This window comes from Geotrypetes seraphini, chromosome 6 (assembly GCF_902459505.1).
Source record: "Geotrypetes seraphini chromosome 6, aGeoSer1.1, whole genome shotgun sequence".
NCBI lineage: Eukaryota > Metazoa > Chordata > Amphibia > Gymnophiona > Dermophiidae > Geotrypetes > Geotrypetes seraphini.
The window spans coordinates 149,969,314-149,986,603 of record NC_047089.1 but is presented as its reverse complement, the minus strand read 5'-3'; positions in this window follow the sequence as shown (position 1 = coordinate 149,986,603).

Here is a 17,290-nt window from a genome sequence, read left to right as displayed (position 1 = left end):
CCGCCGTAGTCTCGAGAGTCTACGGGAATTCACAGCAGCCATTTCCTATTGGTGATCTACACGGGGCAGGAGCGTAGGAAGATCGCTCCTGCCCTGAAAGCCTGATAGACCACCAGGCAAGGCCAGGATGCCGGGGGGAAGGCGGGAAGGAGGCGGGGGTGGGTCAGAGCCGGACCAGAAGATATTTGCTGTATTTCACCATTTGCGGTCCAGCTCTGCTCCTATCCCCCGCGAATCCAGAGGGAGAAGTGTACCAGTAAAATTAGTGTACCAAAATGGGGAGACATTCCCAAACCTTTGGTTATTCATTTGTGCTCTAACATTACAATTTGTGTATGACTACTAGCATGGGTTAGCACGGAGGTACTAACACTCAAATTCTATATATGGCATCTAAACTTATGCATGTATATTGATGCATGTAGCTAATGTATGCATGCAACTTAATGGATTAACAGGCGTAATCAGTGCCTATAATTGCCAATTAATACCTCATAATTGATGCTAATTGGATTTAATTAAAAGTTAGGTGCACTACTTCATAGGCGCACTGACCAAAATGTTATGCATCAGATCAAGCATGTGGATCTGGAAAGGGGGATTGGTTAGGGGGCAGATCATGGGCATTCTTTTCCACTATGTGCAAGATTTTAGCTTATGCGCCAATGTGCACACAACTTAGTCACAGGCATTGAGGACACATTTTATTTGGCCAAAATTGGTACACCTAAAAGTTATGATGAATGACCAGTGCTAAGTATGATTTGAAGAGCTCCACATAACTTTTATGGAATCATGCTTAGTGTCACATTAGTCAGAACCAATTTCTAGGCATTTTATATAGAATCAGGCTCTTATTGCCTTCTATTCAAGTATTTCTTGCATGTTAACACCAAATCTAGGGTGTACCCTTCCTACTTGCATATTATATCTTTGGTGCTCTGATTAGCTTGCAGAAAGTGCAAAATTAGCTCAAAACCCATTAATATGGTTTTGCACTAGCCAGTTTTCTTGCACAGTTTATTGTGGTTTAGAAAACAGCTCTATTGAATTCAGTTTAGAAGTCTTTTGAAAATTTACTTTTTTAGCTTAGTATTTCTATAGATGCCCTAGGGAGGACTATAATTTTGCAGCTACTACTAGACCTGTAGTGTTCGGGGTTTTTTTCTCCTGCTATCCTTTACTTATGAAAATGGCATTCTTCTCCCCCCCCTCTCTCTTTCTCTCCCCCTCTCTCTCTCTCTCTCTTTTTTTCTCCCTCTCTCTCTGTCTCTTTTCATGGGGGAGCCTTAAGAGGGCAGCCGGAGCGCCATGAATGCAGGAAATCACTCGCGGTATGCGGGGGGAGGGGGGGAGGAGGAGGTGGAACCAATCAAAGCGAGTTTCCCTTACTTCCTATGGGGAAACTTGCTTTGATATACGAGCTCGTAAACCAAGGTTCCACTGTAACTTGGTTTGCAAGTGTTTTCAAGACAAGCATAACATATGATTAAATTTTAACTTGATGAGAGGGATCCAAGATGGCGTCTGGCTGGACGCGCTGAGACGCCGCTCTGAAGATTTTTCTTAAACAATTTTCAATCATTTGCAAGTGGCTCTTTTACTCACCCGATGCCTAAACGGAGGGGCCGTAGCACCGCTGGTGCCTCGCGGCCCACGGCCACCCCCGCGGCTGGAGACATCGGGGAACTCATCAGGCGGATGCAGGGTATTTTTTCGGCGTCGGAGGGAGGCCCGCAGAGGAGTAGCGGCGTCAGTGAGGCCGTGGAGATTCCTCCGGGATTGGAGACATCGTTGAGCCCCGACGTTAGGGCGCCGCCCCCGCAACCTCAGCTAAGCAGCTCTCCAAGGGGTAAGGAAACCCCGGAGGTCGGGGTCTTGTCTTCCCCTGAGGCAAGTAGTCCATCACAGAGCCTGCTGACAGGAGCTCCTATGGATATGAGCTCCTTTGAAGAAGCTGAGGGGGAATCATCTGAGAGGCGAGTTAACCTTCAGGGACAGCGTAAACTTAATCAACTGGACGGTGAGCACTATGACATTTCTTTACCTTTAATTTCTTTGGAAAAACCCTCAGAAGTAACTCTGGACTCACTATGGGATCTTATGGCCGGACTAGTGAAGACCATAAGTCCCAAACTTCAGTTAATTGAGGGGAAATTATCTCAACATTCTACTGAACTTAAAGATTTGAAAAAGGATATGACTGCCTCTAATTTCTCGGTTCAAAAGCTTGAACAGGACATTAAATCATCCAAACAATTACAGGAAGCTTTAATGAAAGACAATATCAATCTTAGAAGAAAAATGGAGAACTTAGAAAATAACTCTAGATACAATAACTTAAGAATCATTAATTTTCCTAAGCTTCCATTGACACCTCCTAGAGAAATGTTTAAAAGATATTTTCTTGAAGTTTTGGGGGCCTCAGAAGATTCATTACCTCCTTTATCACGAGTCTATTATTTACCTAATAAGACTAAATTACCAAAAAAGCCGTCGGATCAAGGACTATTGGATGTATCAGAGTTATTGGAAAAATCAGATAAAGAGGTTGTAGAACCGAGTACTTTGATTATAACAGTAGCTCTCTCTATTGATAAAGCATGGTTGTTAAAACTGTTCTTTAAAAATAGACAGAAAGAATTTATGGGTTGTAAAGTCCAGGTATTTCCTGATTTATCACGAGAGACGCAAAGGCGTCGTCGTGAATTTCTTTTGTTGAAGCCAGGTGTTATATCTTTGGGTGCTACTTTTTATTTGCGACACCCTTGTAAATGTATAGTCCATCACCGATCAGTTAAATATGTTTTCTTTGAGCCTAGTCAGTTGACTTCTTTTTTAGCGCTCTCCCGATTGGAGGTAGAAAAATCATAAGCTCTATGACTATAGGTTAATCCCAGCAATCAGCCTTCCAGCTAACTTTATGAAAGAGTGTACATTAAGTTCAATTCTTTAATTTTGGCTTTATTTTATAAGAAATCTTGGATCCAATTTAGAGGACTTGAGCATTTTAGTTAATATATGATTTAATGTTATTGGAATGTTTTCTTGCTTTATTTAGAATTGCTAATTTGCTTTCTGTACAAGGTATTCTTGATTATATGATTTGAAAATCAATAAATATATTTAAACATAAATTTTAACTTGATATACAAGCAATGTCTTGCAATACAAGTACATACAGTATACATGCGTCACATCATCACAACTAAGTCGTTGGTTCTTCTCTCTCTGATGCTGCGGGAGTGTAGTGACTGTTCTAAACAAGCGAGGTCTTGCAATACAAGTACATATAGGGCTCCTTTTATCATGCCACGCTAGCGGTTTAACGCGCATAATAGCGCACGTTAAACCGACGACCGCGCTAGCCACTACCGCCTCCCTTCAGCAGGCGGTAGTTTTTTGGCCAGTGTGGGGTTTAGCATGTGATGAAAAGTTGCGCATGCTAACCCCACTAGCGCGGCTTGATAAAAGGAGCCCATAGTGTTGTGTATTAAAGTTTTTGGGTTGTGGAACGAATCGTCTGAGTTTCCATTATTTCCTATGGGGAAATTTGTTTGATATACAAGTGCTTTGAATTACAAGCATGCTTCTGCAATGAATTATACTCACAAACCAAGGTTTTACTGTATATATATATACTAGTCTTTAAGCCCGTTACATTAAAGGGTGCTAGAGTAGATGTATGGTGTGTTGTTGTGATGTATGGTGTGCTGGTGTGATGTATAGAGTAGATGTATGGTATGTATGGTATGTTGTTGTTTTTTTTATTTGTCTCTCTCCCTGGACGCTGTCTGTCTGTCATTCTTTGTGTCTGTGTCTCTCCCAGGTCCCCTGTCTGTGTGTCTTTCTTTCTGTCTGTCTCCCTGCCCCCCCCCCTGCTTGCCAAAGCAGCCCCCTTTCACCTCTCCCCCTGTTGTGCAATGCCTGCCTGCTTCATGGCCCCCCTTCTGTTCCTCCCTCCCCCCGATTGCTGTCTGCCCCCAGCACAACTCTCCCCCCAAATCAGCCCCCTTTCCCCCTGTTGTGCAATGGCTGCCTGCTTCATGGCCCCCCCATCTGTTCCTCCCCCCGATTGCTGTCTGGCCCCAGCACAACCCTCCCCCCAAAGCAGCCCTCTTTCCTGCCCGCTCCATAGCCCTTCTTTTTCGCTTCCCCTCCCGTTCTTCCCCTCCCTCCATCCACCCATGGTTGCTTCCGCCGTTGCCGCTCCTGTTCAAAGCGGCCTGCTTAGGTTCACAAACGGCTGTAGTGAACCTCGCAGGCTGCTCTCCATATGGTAGCATGTTCCCTCTGACGCAATCACATCAGAGGGAACGTGCTCCATGTGGAGAGCGGCCTGCGAGATTCGCTACAGCCAGCCGCAAACCTTAGCAGGCCGCTTCAAACAGGAGCAGCAGCAGTTGATGCGGGAGGGGGGACTCGTGGACATGTTCCCTAATGGACACTGCCGCCACCAGCGCTGCTCCACACCCCCTTCATCTTGCCCTCTGGTGCGCCAAGCCAGCGCATGCGCGTAAGCCGCTGGCCATCCGCCTGGGGGGGGGGGAGGAAGAGAGAGAGCGGAGAGGCGGTGACGGCAAAGTTAGTGTAAGGAAGACCCAGCACCTCTTGCACCCTGCATTCTTGTGCTGCCGTGGCCGACATCCGTCTCGTGTGGGGGAGGAAGAGAGAGAGCGGAGAGGCGGCAACGGCAAAATTACTGTAATGGAGCACTGTAAGCCGCGCATGCGCACTTGCTATGTGTCACTACAGTTCACGGAAAACCGGCGCACACATAGGAAGTGCGCATGCGCGGCCTAGCGTTTTATTATATTATATATATAATTTATTTATTTATTTAACTGCACTGATGTTAAACCAATGAGTGGTTTTTTAATTTTTTTAAATTCTTTATTGATTTTTCCAAACATTAAAAGTGCAAAACACAAATATATACCTATATAATAAGTCAATAAAAGCACATTCATTGTACAAATATACATGAACAACCATTTTTCCCCCACCCACCAATGACTAATCAATAAAAACACAAAAACATAGATTCTTTCAATAACCTTTCCCTATTTAAAATAGTAATGTCATCCCACCCTCCTCCCACTCACCCTAGATGTATATACTCAAAGGGCTAAAATTAGGATAGAAATAGAAATAGCCTCCCCCTCCCACCTTTCCCTTGATGTGTATGAAAATAAACAAAAATTAAATTATAAACAAAGGACAACTATAATGAAGTAATAAAAGATGTCAATGGGCCCCAAACCAGTTTAAATAAATTACTATGCCCCAACATGTCAGCAATGAGTGGTCTATTAATGATGATAAATATAAAGATTCAGAGTAAAGAATGCCTCACCTCAAAGTGCACAGTTCATGACCAGTTTCTTATGTATATTTTATTTTGGTATATTCAGCTGTCAGGAGCTGGCTATAAAAGTCAGTCTCTTGCATTTTGCAATGAATAGATGGCTTGACTTTGGAAGCCTCACAAGATTGGTGATTGCAGTCCTAATCATAGAAAAGAAAGAGGGGAAGCACGATGCATTGAAAGCAGAATCAGTTAGAGTACTTGGGGCTTCTTAACCAATCAGTTACTTAATAGTGTGGAAGAGCAGATACTATTTTAAGATCTCAGCAAGTTATTTTAACTTCTCATGCTCAAAATGCTTTTCCTATGTGCAAGGCTGAACTAGTATCTCTGGTTTTGCTCCTGGTGGCAATGTGCTTACTCCTAGTGGTTTGTGACAAGTGAGTAGACAATCATTCTGGCACTTTGAGCATAATAACCCTAAATGATATTTATAGTAACATAGTAAATGATGGCAGATAAAGACCTGAACAGTCCATCCAGTCTGCCCATTAGTTATACCCATTAAAAATACATGTTTACATTAACTTGTCCCTTCTTTGATATTTCTGAGTCATAGATTGTAAAGTCTACCTGGTATTGTCCTAGGTTCCAAATGTTGAAGTTGCCGTCCAAGCTCACGCCAACCTATTCAATTATCATGTTTTGCAGGATGTCTACCATAAAGTCTGGCCAGTAACATCTTCATGTTCCAAGTTAGTAGAGTTCCCATTGATGCCCTCCCCAGCCCATCCTACACCAAATCACCACATATGGGGCACAGACTGTGCAAGTCTGTCCAGTACCGGCCTTAGTTCTTTAATTTACATCCTTCATTTTCTAATTAGAGATCCTCTATGTTTATTCCACACACCATTTCCCTCTCCACCACTTCCCTCAAGAGGGTATTTCAGGCATCTACCACCCTCTCCGTGAAAAATAATTTCCTAAGATAGCTCCTAAGTCTTCCTCCCTTCAACCTCAAATTATGCCCTCTAGTTTTACTATTTTCTCTTCTCTGGAAAATATTTGGTTCTATATTAATACCTTTCAAGTATTTAAACATCTGTATCATATCTCCCCTGTCCCTCCTCTCCTCCAGAGTATACATATTTAGGTCTTCCAGTCTCTTATCATATTTCTTTTGGTTCAAACCCCTTACCATTTTCATCACCTTCCTCTGGATTGCTTTAAGTCTTTTTATATCCTTCAGCTTCCAAAACTGAACACAATATGCCAAGTGTGGCCTCACCAATGATCTATATAGGGGCATCGATACCTCCCTTCTTCTGCTAATTATTTCTCTTTCTATACAGCCTAGCATCCTTCTGGCTACAGTTACCGCCTTATCATACTGTTTAGATGCCTTTAGATCCTCAGATGCAATCACCCTAAGGTCCCTCTCTCCATCAGTACTTATCAGCCTCTCACCTTCCAGAACAAACGGTTCCCTCAGATTTCTATTCCCCAAATGAATCACTCTGCACTTCTTCACATTTAATTTTAGCAGTCAGACATTAGACCATTCTTCTAACTTTTGCAGATCTTTTTCATGTTTTCCACTCCCTCCAAAGTTTCCACTCTGTTACAAATCTTAGTATCATCCACAAAAGCCTAACCTTATATTCTAACTCTTCAGCAATGTCTCTCACAAACATATTGAACAGAATCGGTCCCAGCACCAATCCCTGAAGCACTCCATTATTCACCTTTCCCTCTTCTAAGTGAATTCCATTAACCACTACCCTCTGGCATCTCTCCGTCAACCAGCTTCTAATCCAGTTCACCACTTGGGCCCTAACTTCAGCCCATGAAGTTTGTTTAGAACCTCCTATGAGGGACTGTGTCAAAGGCTTTGAAGAAATCTAAGTAAATTACATATAGCTCATGTCGTTGATCCAATTCTCTGATCACCCAGTCAAAAAATTCAATCAGATTCATTTGGCACAATTTACCTTTAGTAAACCCATGTTGCCTCAGATCTTGTAATTTATTAGATTCTAAGAATTTTACTATCCTTTCCTTCAGCAACGCTTCCATTATTTTTCCAATAACTGAAGTTAGGCTTACTAGCCTGTACTTTCCCACTTCATCTCTGCAACTACTTTTGTGAAGAGGGACCACATCCACTCTTCTCCAGTCCTCTGGAACCTCTCCCATCTCTAAAGATTTATTGAAGAAATCTTTAAGAGGACCCGCCAGAACCTCTCGGAGCTCCCTCAATATCCTCGGATGGATCCTATCTTCTCCCATAGCTTTGTCCACCTTCAGTTTTTCAAGTTGTTTGTAAACACTTTCTTCCATGAATGGTGCAGTGTCCACTCCATTCTCAGGTGTAACTTTGCTAACCAATCGCATTCCTTCTTCATGTTTTTATTCTGTGAATACCAAAGTATTTGTTTAGCACATTTGCTTTGCCCTCATCACTTTCCACATAGCAGTAAATACCTTCTTTCAGTCTCGTAATTCCATTTTTTGTCTTTCTCTTTTCACTAATACACCTGAAAAAATTTTGTCTCCCTTTTTTATATTTATAGCCATTTACTCTTCCGCTTGCACTTTCACCAGATGTATCTCTCTCTTAACTTCTTTCAGTTTCATCTGATATTCCTTTCTGTACTCATCTTCTTGAGTTGTTTTATATTTCACAAACACCAATTATTTTGCTTTTATTTTTTCTGACAGAAGTTTCCTTTTTCCTCTTATTTTTATTTATTTTTTTTCACATGAAGGTCAGTAGCTCTTTTTATTGCACCTTTCGACTTGGACCACTGTTTTTCCACTTTTTTAATGTCTTCCCATCCAATCAGCTCATTCTTCAGTTACTCTTCCATGCTACTAAAGTCCGTACATTTGAAATCCAGGCCTTTGAGTTTGTTTGTCCATCCTCCACTTTGTCTGCTATATCAAACCAAACCATATGATGATCGCTATTTCACAGGTTGACCCCACTCGGACATAAGAGACACTTTCTCCATTTGTGAGCACCAGATCCAGTATCGCTTTTTCCCTCGTGGATTCCATCACCATTTGTCTGAGCAGAGCCCCTTGAAAGGCATTCATGATCTCCCTACTTTATTCTAATTCCACAGATGGAACTTTCCAGCCCACATCTGGCAGGTTGAAATCATCCAGCAACAGCACCTCCCCTTTGTTTCCCAACTTTTGTATATCCGTAATCAGATCTTTGTCAATTTGCTGCAATTGAGTTGGAGATCTGTAGACAACGTACAATCCATATTGCTACTTCCTTTCTCCAGGCCCCCTGCATTTCAGTTGCATGGATATCTGTCTTTACATAGGGAGATACTCTACCTTTTCAACCATCTCTGTCCTTCCTAAAAACATTATAGCCCAGTATGTTGGTGTCCCATTCATGGGAATCACTGAACCATGTATCTGTGATAGTAGCAATATCCAAGTCTGCCTCTAATAGGGCTTGCAGATCCTGATTTTTGTTGCTTAGACTGTGGGCATTTGTGGTCATTGCTTTCCAGCTACTATTCCACAGGAATCTAATTTTTTATATAGTTTTTAATTTCAGCTCATTTCCTGTTGCATTGCTAGGAATTGAATTGCTAATATTGTAGTTTTCATTGATATCATTATTATCATCAAATCTTGTATTTTGCTGGGGGTGGCCATCAGAAGTAACCGAGAAACATATTGCCTGAATTTCTCAGCTAGGATTATTTTTCCTGCCATGGTAAGGTGCAGCCCATCATTACATTACAGTCTATTGTTTTTCCATGTATTTATTCATCCTCCTATGTACCTAAAGCCTTCTTGATGACACCAGGTTTTGAGTCACCTATTGAAGTTCTCAGTATTTTGTACTCTTTCTTCTCCCTTTCTCTAAGTAGGCAGTATTTCTAAAAAATCTACAGCCTTTACAAAAGGTTTTATCCCTTCCCCCAGCTCCCGAAAAGCTTTCTGCATTTCAAGTCGGTTATTGCTGGCTAGGTAATTTGTTCCGAGGTAGATAATAATATAAGGGTTCAAATTATTTGCTTCTCCCCTAGTTACAATCAGTATTTGTACGGCATTCCTGGTAGCTGAGGAACCTGGAAGGCATTTCACTATTTTGAGTTCCTCATCCTGTGTTCAAAGGTTAATCCCTCTGATGATGGAATCCTCTAGTAGCAATACTTTCCTGGTTTGAGGGTTTTGTTTTTTTTATATGTGCTTTGGGGGTGCTATACTTCACAAGTTATCTTCACTGGTTCTAGTTCCTTCTCAGTTGTTTTATCTTGCGTTTTTTTTATATGTGCTTTGAGGGGTGCTTTACTTTACAAGTTGTCTTCACTGGTTCTAGGGGAAGGGGAAGGTTTGCCAGCACCATAGTGTGAACCTATAATGACAGGGGAAAACAAAATTTAGTTTGAAATTTTATGCACACATTAATTTGACACCATCGATATCCACCATGGAGAGCTTGTAGTTTAACAATTTATGGTTAATTCATCTGTTAGTTTATTACTTAGAGCAGAATAATTTGGCCTTCATTATACTTTTAGGGATATTTTCAAAACACAAAAATGTCCAAAAAGCTGTCTAAATCTGCACTTGAACAATAATAAATATATTTCTCAGTGGCAAAGGAAGAAAAAAACTGTTCCCACTTAGCTCAAAGATGTTTTTGCAGGTCCCGACATGGACCATGTATCGTGAATCTTTTTCAAGGAACCCAAACAGCGTCCGAATCACGCAGCAATTACTTCTTTGGCACTGAAGCTATTTACATCTCTGTTTGGGTTCCTTGAAAAAGATTCACGAAACATGGTCCATGTTGGGACCTACAAAAACATCTTTGAGCTAAGTGGGAACAGTTTTTTCTTCCTTTGCCATTGAGAAATATATTTTTGCACTTAAGCCATACACAGTGATGGGATGGTGGGTTCGGCTATAGGAGCCACGGCTCTTGGTCAGACTACACAATTCTGAGTATATGTGAAAATTGTACTGATTTACTTTCAAATTTACATTTCAATTTCACACCTTAATTTATTGATTCATATATTGAGAAGTCTTGTTTTTATAGTATCTCTGCATGGAATGTAGTCATTCTGACCTAGACCTGTTTTAGAAGCATCAAAGTGCCAAAAAGGTAGCTAAACTGACCAGATGACTACTGGGTGAATGATGATATGACCCCCCCCCCCATACACACACTCCCCCAATGGTTACTGACCCCCCTACCAAACCTCAAATATCTGAATGAAACAGTGCATACCTGTGTCTAGAACAACACCTGGTATTGGAAAGCCTAGTAGAACTTCACACATATGTCTCAAGTAGCCAGGTGGGTAGGCTAGTGAACCATAGAAAGGAGGAGCCAGACCCATAAATCACTCTAACCACAACATTTATGGTAGAAAGTATGAGCCCACCAAAATCCACCAAAACCTTACTATACTGCCATGCAGGTGCCATCTGCAGCCATAAGGGCTATTGGGTGGTAGACAGATGAATATAGTACTTTTATGGGAGTTTTAGAGGGCTCAGCATAAATTATAAGGGGTATATGGTGAGATGTATATTTGGCACACTTTATGTGAAGTTCACAGCAGTGCTTTCTAAGGTGCCCCACTGCTCTGTTGGCATTCTTATATAGCTAGTCCATTACAATGGTAGTCCCTCCCTCCCACCATTTAAATGGTGCTGATTTTGAAGTTTCTAACTTTTTTTGTAGTCAAAATGGTAAATAAAGTTAGATGTCCTGGCTGTCTAGATGTTCTGGTGGCCAAGATGTCCATGAAGGCATTTAATATATATATATATATATATATATATAGTGACAGGGAAGCCTCTGTCATGGCTAGAACCCCTGCAGCTAGTCCAGCATTGACTCAACCTGTTACCCTTCTTATCTGTCACATCCTCAATCTATCGCTCTGCACTGCAGCTGTCCCTGATGCCTTTAAACATGCCATTGTCACACCCTCCTCAAAAAACCCTCACTGGGCTGCACGTGCCCCTCCAACTATTGACCCATCTCCCTCCTCCCCTTCTTATCAAAATTACTTGAACGTGCTGTTCACAGCCATTGCCTGGACTTCCTCTCATTCCATGCTATTCTGGATTCGCTTCAGTCAGGCTTTTGCTCACTGTATTCCACAGAAACTGCCCTTACTAAAGTTTCCAATGATCTGTTCTTGACCAGATCCAAAGAACTCTACTCTATCATCATCCTTCTCGATCTGTCTGCCACCTTTGATACTGTTTATCATCACCTACTGCTTGTCCTTGTTGGGATTCCAGGGTTCTTCCCTCTCCTGATTTTCTTCATATCTCTCTCATTGCACCTTCAGTGTATTTTGTAGTGGTTCCTCCTCCACAGCCTTCCTGCTATTGATTGGTGTACCTCAAGGCTCTGTCCTGGGACCACTCCTTTTCTCAATCTACACTTGCTCACTTGGAGCACTGTTCTCTTCCCATAGCTTCCAGTATCACCTCTATGCTGACTCCAAGATCTACCTCTCTGTGCCAAATATTTCTACTGAAACCCAGACCAGAGTCTCAGCCTGCCTGTTCAACATTGCTATCTAGATGTCTCACCACCATCTAAAATTAAATATGGCCAAAACAGAGCTGCTCATCTTCTGCTTAAACCCACCTCTCCGTTTCCCTTGTTCGCCATCTCTATGGACAACACCCTCATCCTTCCTGTTTTGTCTGCTCATAATCTCGGAGTCATCTTTGATTCCTCTCTCTCCTTCACCACCCAGATACAACATATTGCTAAAACCTGCCACTTCTTCCTCTATAATATTACCAAAATCTGACCTTTCTTCTCTGAGCACACTACCAAAACAATTATCTATACCCTCATCACCTTGCGCTTAGACTACTACAACTCGCTACTCACAGGCCTTCTGCTTAGCCACTCACTCCCCTCCAATACTCACATTACCCCTCTCCAAAAGTCACTTAATTGGCTTCCCATCCATTTCCGACTACAATTCAAACTCCTCTTACTGACCTACAAATGTACTCACTCAGTTGTCCCTCACTATCTCTCTTCATTTATCTCCCTGTATGTTCCCCCCCTGTGAGCTCCACTCATCTGGTAAGTTCCTCCTATCTGTGCCCTTCTCTTCAACTGCCAACTCCAGACTCCATCCCTTCTACCTTGCTGTGTCTTTTTTTCAGTTCAAATATTCTTTATTAAAGAAATTTTTTAGAAAAAACAAAACAAATAACAGAACAATCATGATAATCTACAATAACAGCACAGTATCTGGATCAGGAAAAAAAATGGCTGAAATAAAAAACATGAGCAAAGACATTGTATATACAATAGAAATCAGAAACACAATAGAAAAAAAGAAAGATCAAGAAGAAGGCTCATAAAAATACATATTGTTGGAAAGAAGACCATGTACAGACAACTTTATGTGAACGAGAAGTATATAAAGAACTGTGTAATTCAAATTTGTGTGGTAGACAAACTAAATTCCACCACAGAGACATATGTAAATCTCTCTGAATTTTCCAATTTTTTAGGATCACTTTAAGAGCTAAGGCAAGTAAAATATCAAATAATCTAGCTTGATCCTCGGTTAAGACATCGTCCAACACTGTGCTTCTCCAGATCACAATGGGAAGAGTAAGCTGAACTCTGAAAGAAAAAATCTGGGAAACAATGGACCAAATCGCATCCCAGAAAGGCTTTGGAGTTTTACAAGTATAGAGCAAATGAGTTAATGTTCTACAATCAGCCTGACAATGCCAACAAACATCAGAGGACAAGTGACCAATATGCTTCAGTTTCCTAGGAGTCCAGAGAGCTCTATGAGAAATAAAAAACAGTGATTGAGACAAGGAGGCTGACATCGAAGTCTGCAGGGAAGTAGACCAGAAGGTGGACCATTGAGAAGGCGTCAGCTACATCTGGAGATCCTGTTCCCAGACAGAATGTAATGCCAATAAAGGAGAGTCCATAGCAGCATGAAGATGATGATATATTTTAGAAGAGAGATGTTGAGGATCTGCTAATGCAGAAAAATACCTGCAGATATGAGGCAGCACAGATAGAAACTGGTGCTTACTCCTAGTTAGACATTGTTGTAACTGAAGCCAATGAAAAAATTCACAATCTGAAAGCTGAAATCTGTAAAATTGTAAAGGAAAGAATCTGAGTATCCCAAATCTGATCAAGCGTAAGAATACCTTTACTACTCCAAGATGACCAAAAAAACTGGCCTGAACAATTTGAAAAGAGGGATTATACCAGAGAGACTGATAAAGAGTTTCTCTGATACGAACTTTGAACAGGGCATCCAACTCCAGGAGAGACCGAATGGAATCTCATAGAATAGGATGTAGCCAGATTCGTGAAGGTAATTTAGAGCTAAGCACAGAAAAAAAAGAAAACGGGCGAAGCAATGATGCTCAATCTCAATCCAACTGGGGGTCAGAGGAGTATCAGTATCCTGAAACCAATGCCAGGCTTGGCGTAGCTTAAAAGCAAGATGATATTGGTATAAATTTGGAAATTTAACCCCGCCAAAATGCTTACTATGTTGCAAATGATGTTTGGCAATTTTAGGCAGTTTGGATTGCCATAAAAATCTAGAAAGTTTAGTCTCCAAGAGCCTATAGTAGGCACGATCAAAAAAGCTAGGATGCATCATAGAAGTATAATTTAAGTGGGAGCAGCATCATTTTAATTGTCTCCAGACGACCCCACCATGTGAGGTAGAGGGGAGGCCACCTTTGAACTTGACAATCAATCAAATCAAGCACTTGACACCAATTGAGAGAAATAATAGAGTCAAAAGAAGAAGAAAAAACAATGCCTAATTATTTAACTCGAACAGGTGTCCAATGGAAAGAGTAGGGAACGCAGTCCCTTTGTAAACAATAAACATTAAGTGGCAGGAGATCAGACTTATCTCGATTAATTTTGTAATCTGAAATCAAATAAAATTGATTCAAAAGCATAGTTATGACTCCAAGCAAAGAGGAAACATCAGACAAATATAGTACCATATCGTCAGCATATAAAGACACTTTTATTTCTTTCGAGCCAAAGGAGATCCCATGAATAGAATCCGCATTTCCAAAGCCAGATCGAACAGTAAGGGAGATAAGGGGCAGCCCTGTCTGGTACCCTGGGATAACTGGAAGGCAGCAGATAACGTAGAGTTCAGCCATAAGCGGGCAGACGGAGAAGTGTACAATACCAGAATTAGGTCTATAAAAGGGTCAGGAAAGCAGAATTAATACAAGATATGAAAGAGATAAGGCCATTCCACCCGGTCAAAGGCTTTCTCTGCGTCTAAAAATAACGCTGCCATTGGAGTAGCAGAATGTTTGGCCATCAAGATAGCATGGGAAAGAGTACGGGTATTAGACACAGAGAAATGAGATGGAATAAAACCGCCCTGATCTGGGTGGATAAGGCTATCTAAGACTTGAACAAGTCTAGAGGCAAGAATTTTTGCATACAACTTTGCCTCTATATTGATCAGGGAAATAGAACGATAATTCTTCACCTCCATGGGATCACGATCTGGCTTTGGAACAACTATTACTAAAGCTTCCCTAAATGTAGAAGGAGACTGCGGAGACTCCAAAAGAGCTTAGAAAAGATGTAAAAATTTAGGAATAAAAAAGACAGAAAATTTACGAAAAAACTCAACAGAAAAACCATCTCCACCCGGAGATTTTCTAAGTGGCATATGAAAAAGAACATCTTCCACTTCAGCATAAGAGATAGGAGAAATCAAGAGCTCTCGTTGTTTAGGAGACAATGTCAGATATGGAAGAGACTGAAGAAAGTCCTCAATAAGCAGAGTAGAACCTGAATGGTCTGTAGAATACAATTGTTCATAAAATCTAACAAAGCAATCAGAAATAAGAGACGGATCTGATAACAGATCACCCGATGACGATTTAATTCCTGCAATATGTGCCTTTTGTTGTTTGGATTTAAGAAAAGAAGCCAAAAGTCGCCCAGATCTATTCCCTTCAGTATAATATTTAGCAGAGGTCTTAAACACAAAGGCTGCAGATGCTTCAGAACATTTAGTATTATAAGAATATTTAAGTTTTAAGATCTCAGTATACAATTCAGGAGCCTGAGAGGCTGCATGTTGCAGTTCAAGGACTTTAAGATGAGTTTCCAATTGGGATCTGATAGCCAAATCTAATTTATTCTTTTTAGCAACATAATATATAATAAAGCCACGAAGTGCAGCCTTCATGGCATCCCACTGAATTTGTATAGAGGTATCATGCACAGTGTTATAAGAATAATAATGCTCCAAAAATTGTTCAACCGCAGTAATCAGGATCCAACAGCAAGGAGGAATTAAACCACCATCAGGGAGAACGTTGTAAGGACAAATCAGTATGCAAGATTAAACTAATAGCAGCATGATCAGAAACCAAAATTGGATGGATCTTAGTAGAAAACAACTTGGAGACTAAAACTTTAGACAACAACAAAAAATCAATCTGAGAATAAGAGGCATGAGCTGCCGAAAAACAGGTGTAATCCCTGCTTGTTGGATTGAGAAGGCGCCAAGGATCAACTACCCCCAAATCACTCATAAGAGAAACCAAAGTATCTCTAGTGACAGAGTTATAAAACTTCCCGGTATTAGACTTATCCAGATAAGGATCAATATGAATATTAAAGTCTCCACCAATTAACAAGGGGATAGCACTAACTAATTCAGGTAAATGAAACAAGTCTTTAAAGAATTGCAGATCTTCTTTATTAGGAGCATATATGGAAACTAAATTAAGCCTGTAATCCTGATATGAAATTTGGGCGACTACTCATCTACCCTGAGAATCAGCTTTGTGGTGGAGAACAGTAAGTGAAGCATTTTTATGAATTAATATAGCAACTCCACCACGCTTCCCTACAGCAGGGGCATAAAGACATTGACCAACCCAATCCCTCTGTAATTTAACAGATTCAGAAGCACTTAAATGAGTTTCTTGATTCATAGCTAGAGTAGGATGAAAAGATTTTAAATAATTGAGAATTTTCTTACGCTTGATCACATTGTTGAGACCATTTACATTAAGAAAAACACAGTGAAAATCTTTAGCAACTGACATAGGAAATAGAATAAGTAAACTCACAGAGATTTACAAAAATACACCAGCGGATAAGAGAAGGAATAAAGAAAATAAAAACAGCACTAAAATGAATATCCAGAAAATAAAAAGAAGCAAAGGAAAAAATCCAGGTACCACAAACAAGCGGACTTGTAAACAACAACCAGCAAACCCGAAAACAGAGAACTTGTGAGAGAAGTAAAGCCGACATGATCAGGAATCTGGGAAATCCCCACAGAAGCCTAAACACAAAAGCGTCAACTAAGGATATCACAAAGCATAGACAACGAAAGAAAATATTATACAGTACATGTGTCATAATGTCCCATAAGAGAGAAAAAAACAAAAACAATTCACTTAAAAAAAGCCAATCAGCAGCCAAAAATCACTAAGTCCAGAAAGAGAGAGAGGAAAAAAAAATATATATATATATACCATCATAGGTAAGAGAAATACCCTTCAGTAGAAGTCAGGGAAGAAATTCACAAAAGTATCCAAACAGTCATGGTAGAGTTGAGACCTGCGTTTCCATATCTGAAAGGCCCTGCTGCTGAAGATATTCCTGTAAATCTGAAGGATAATCAAAATTCTTGGTAACATTATTCAAAATGAGCCGCATATGGGCTGGATAGAAAAGCCCATATGCGGCCTTCAGACGTTTGAGTTCCGGTCTCATTGTCAAGAATTGTTTATGCCAAAATGCAGTAGATTTAGCCAAATCAGGTAGAATCAAGATGGTATGCTCCTGCCATTTCAAAGGTGCCTTTTCTTTGGCCTTCTTCAAAACAGCCAAGACTTGGTATCACAGAAGCTTTAAGACCATAGGCCGTGGATATTTAGAATTGCGTAGGCAATTCGACGGGA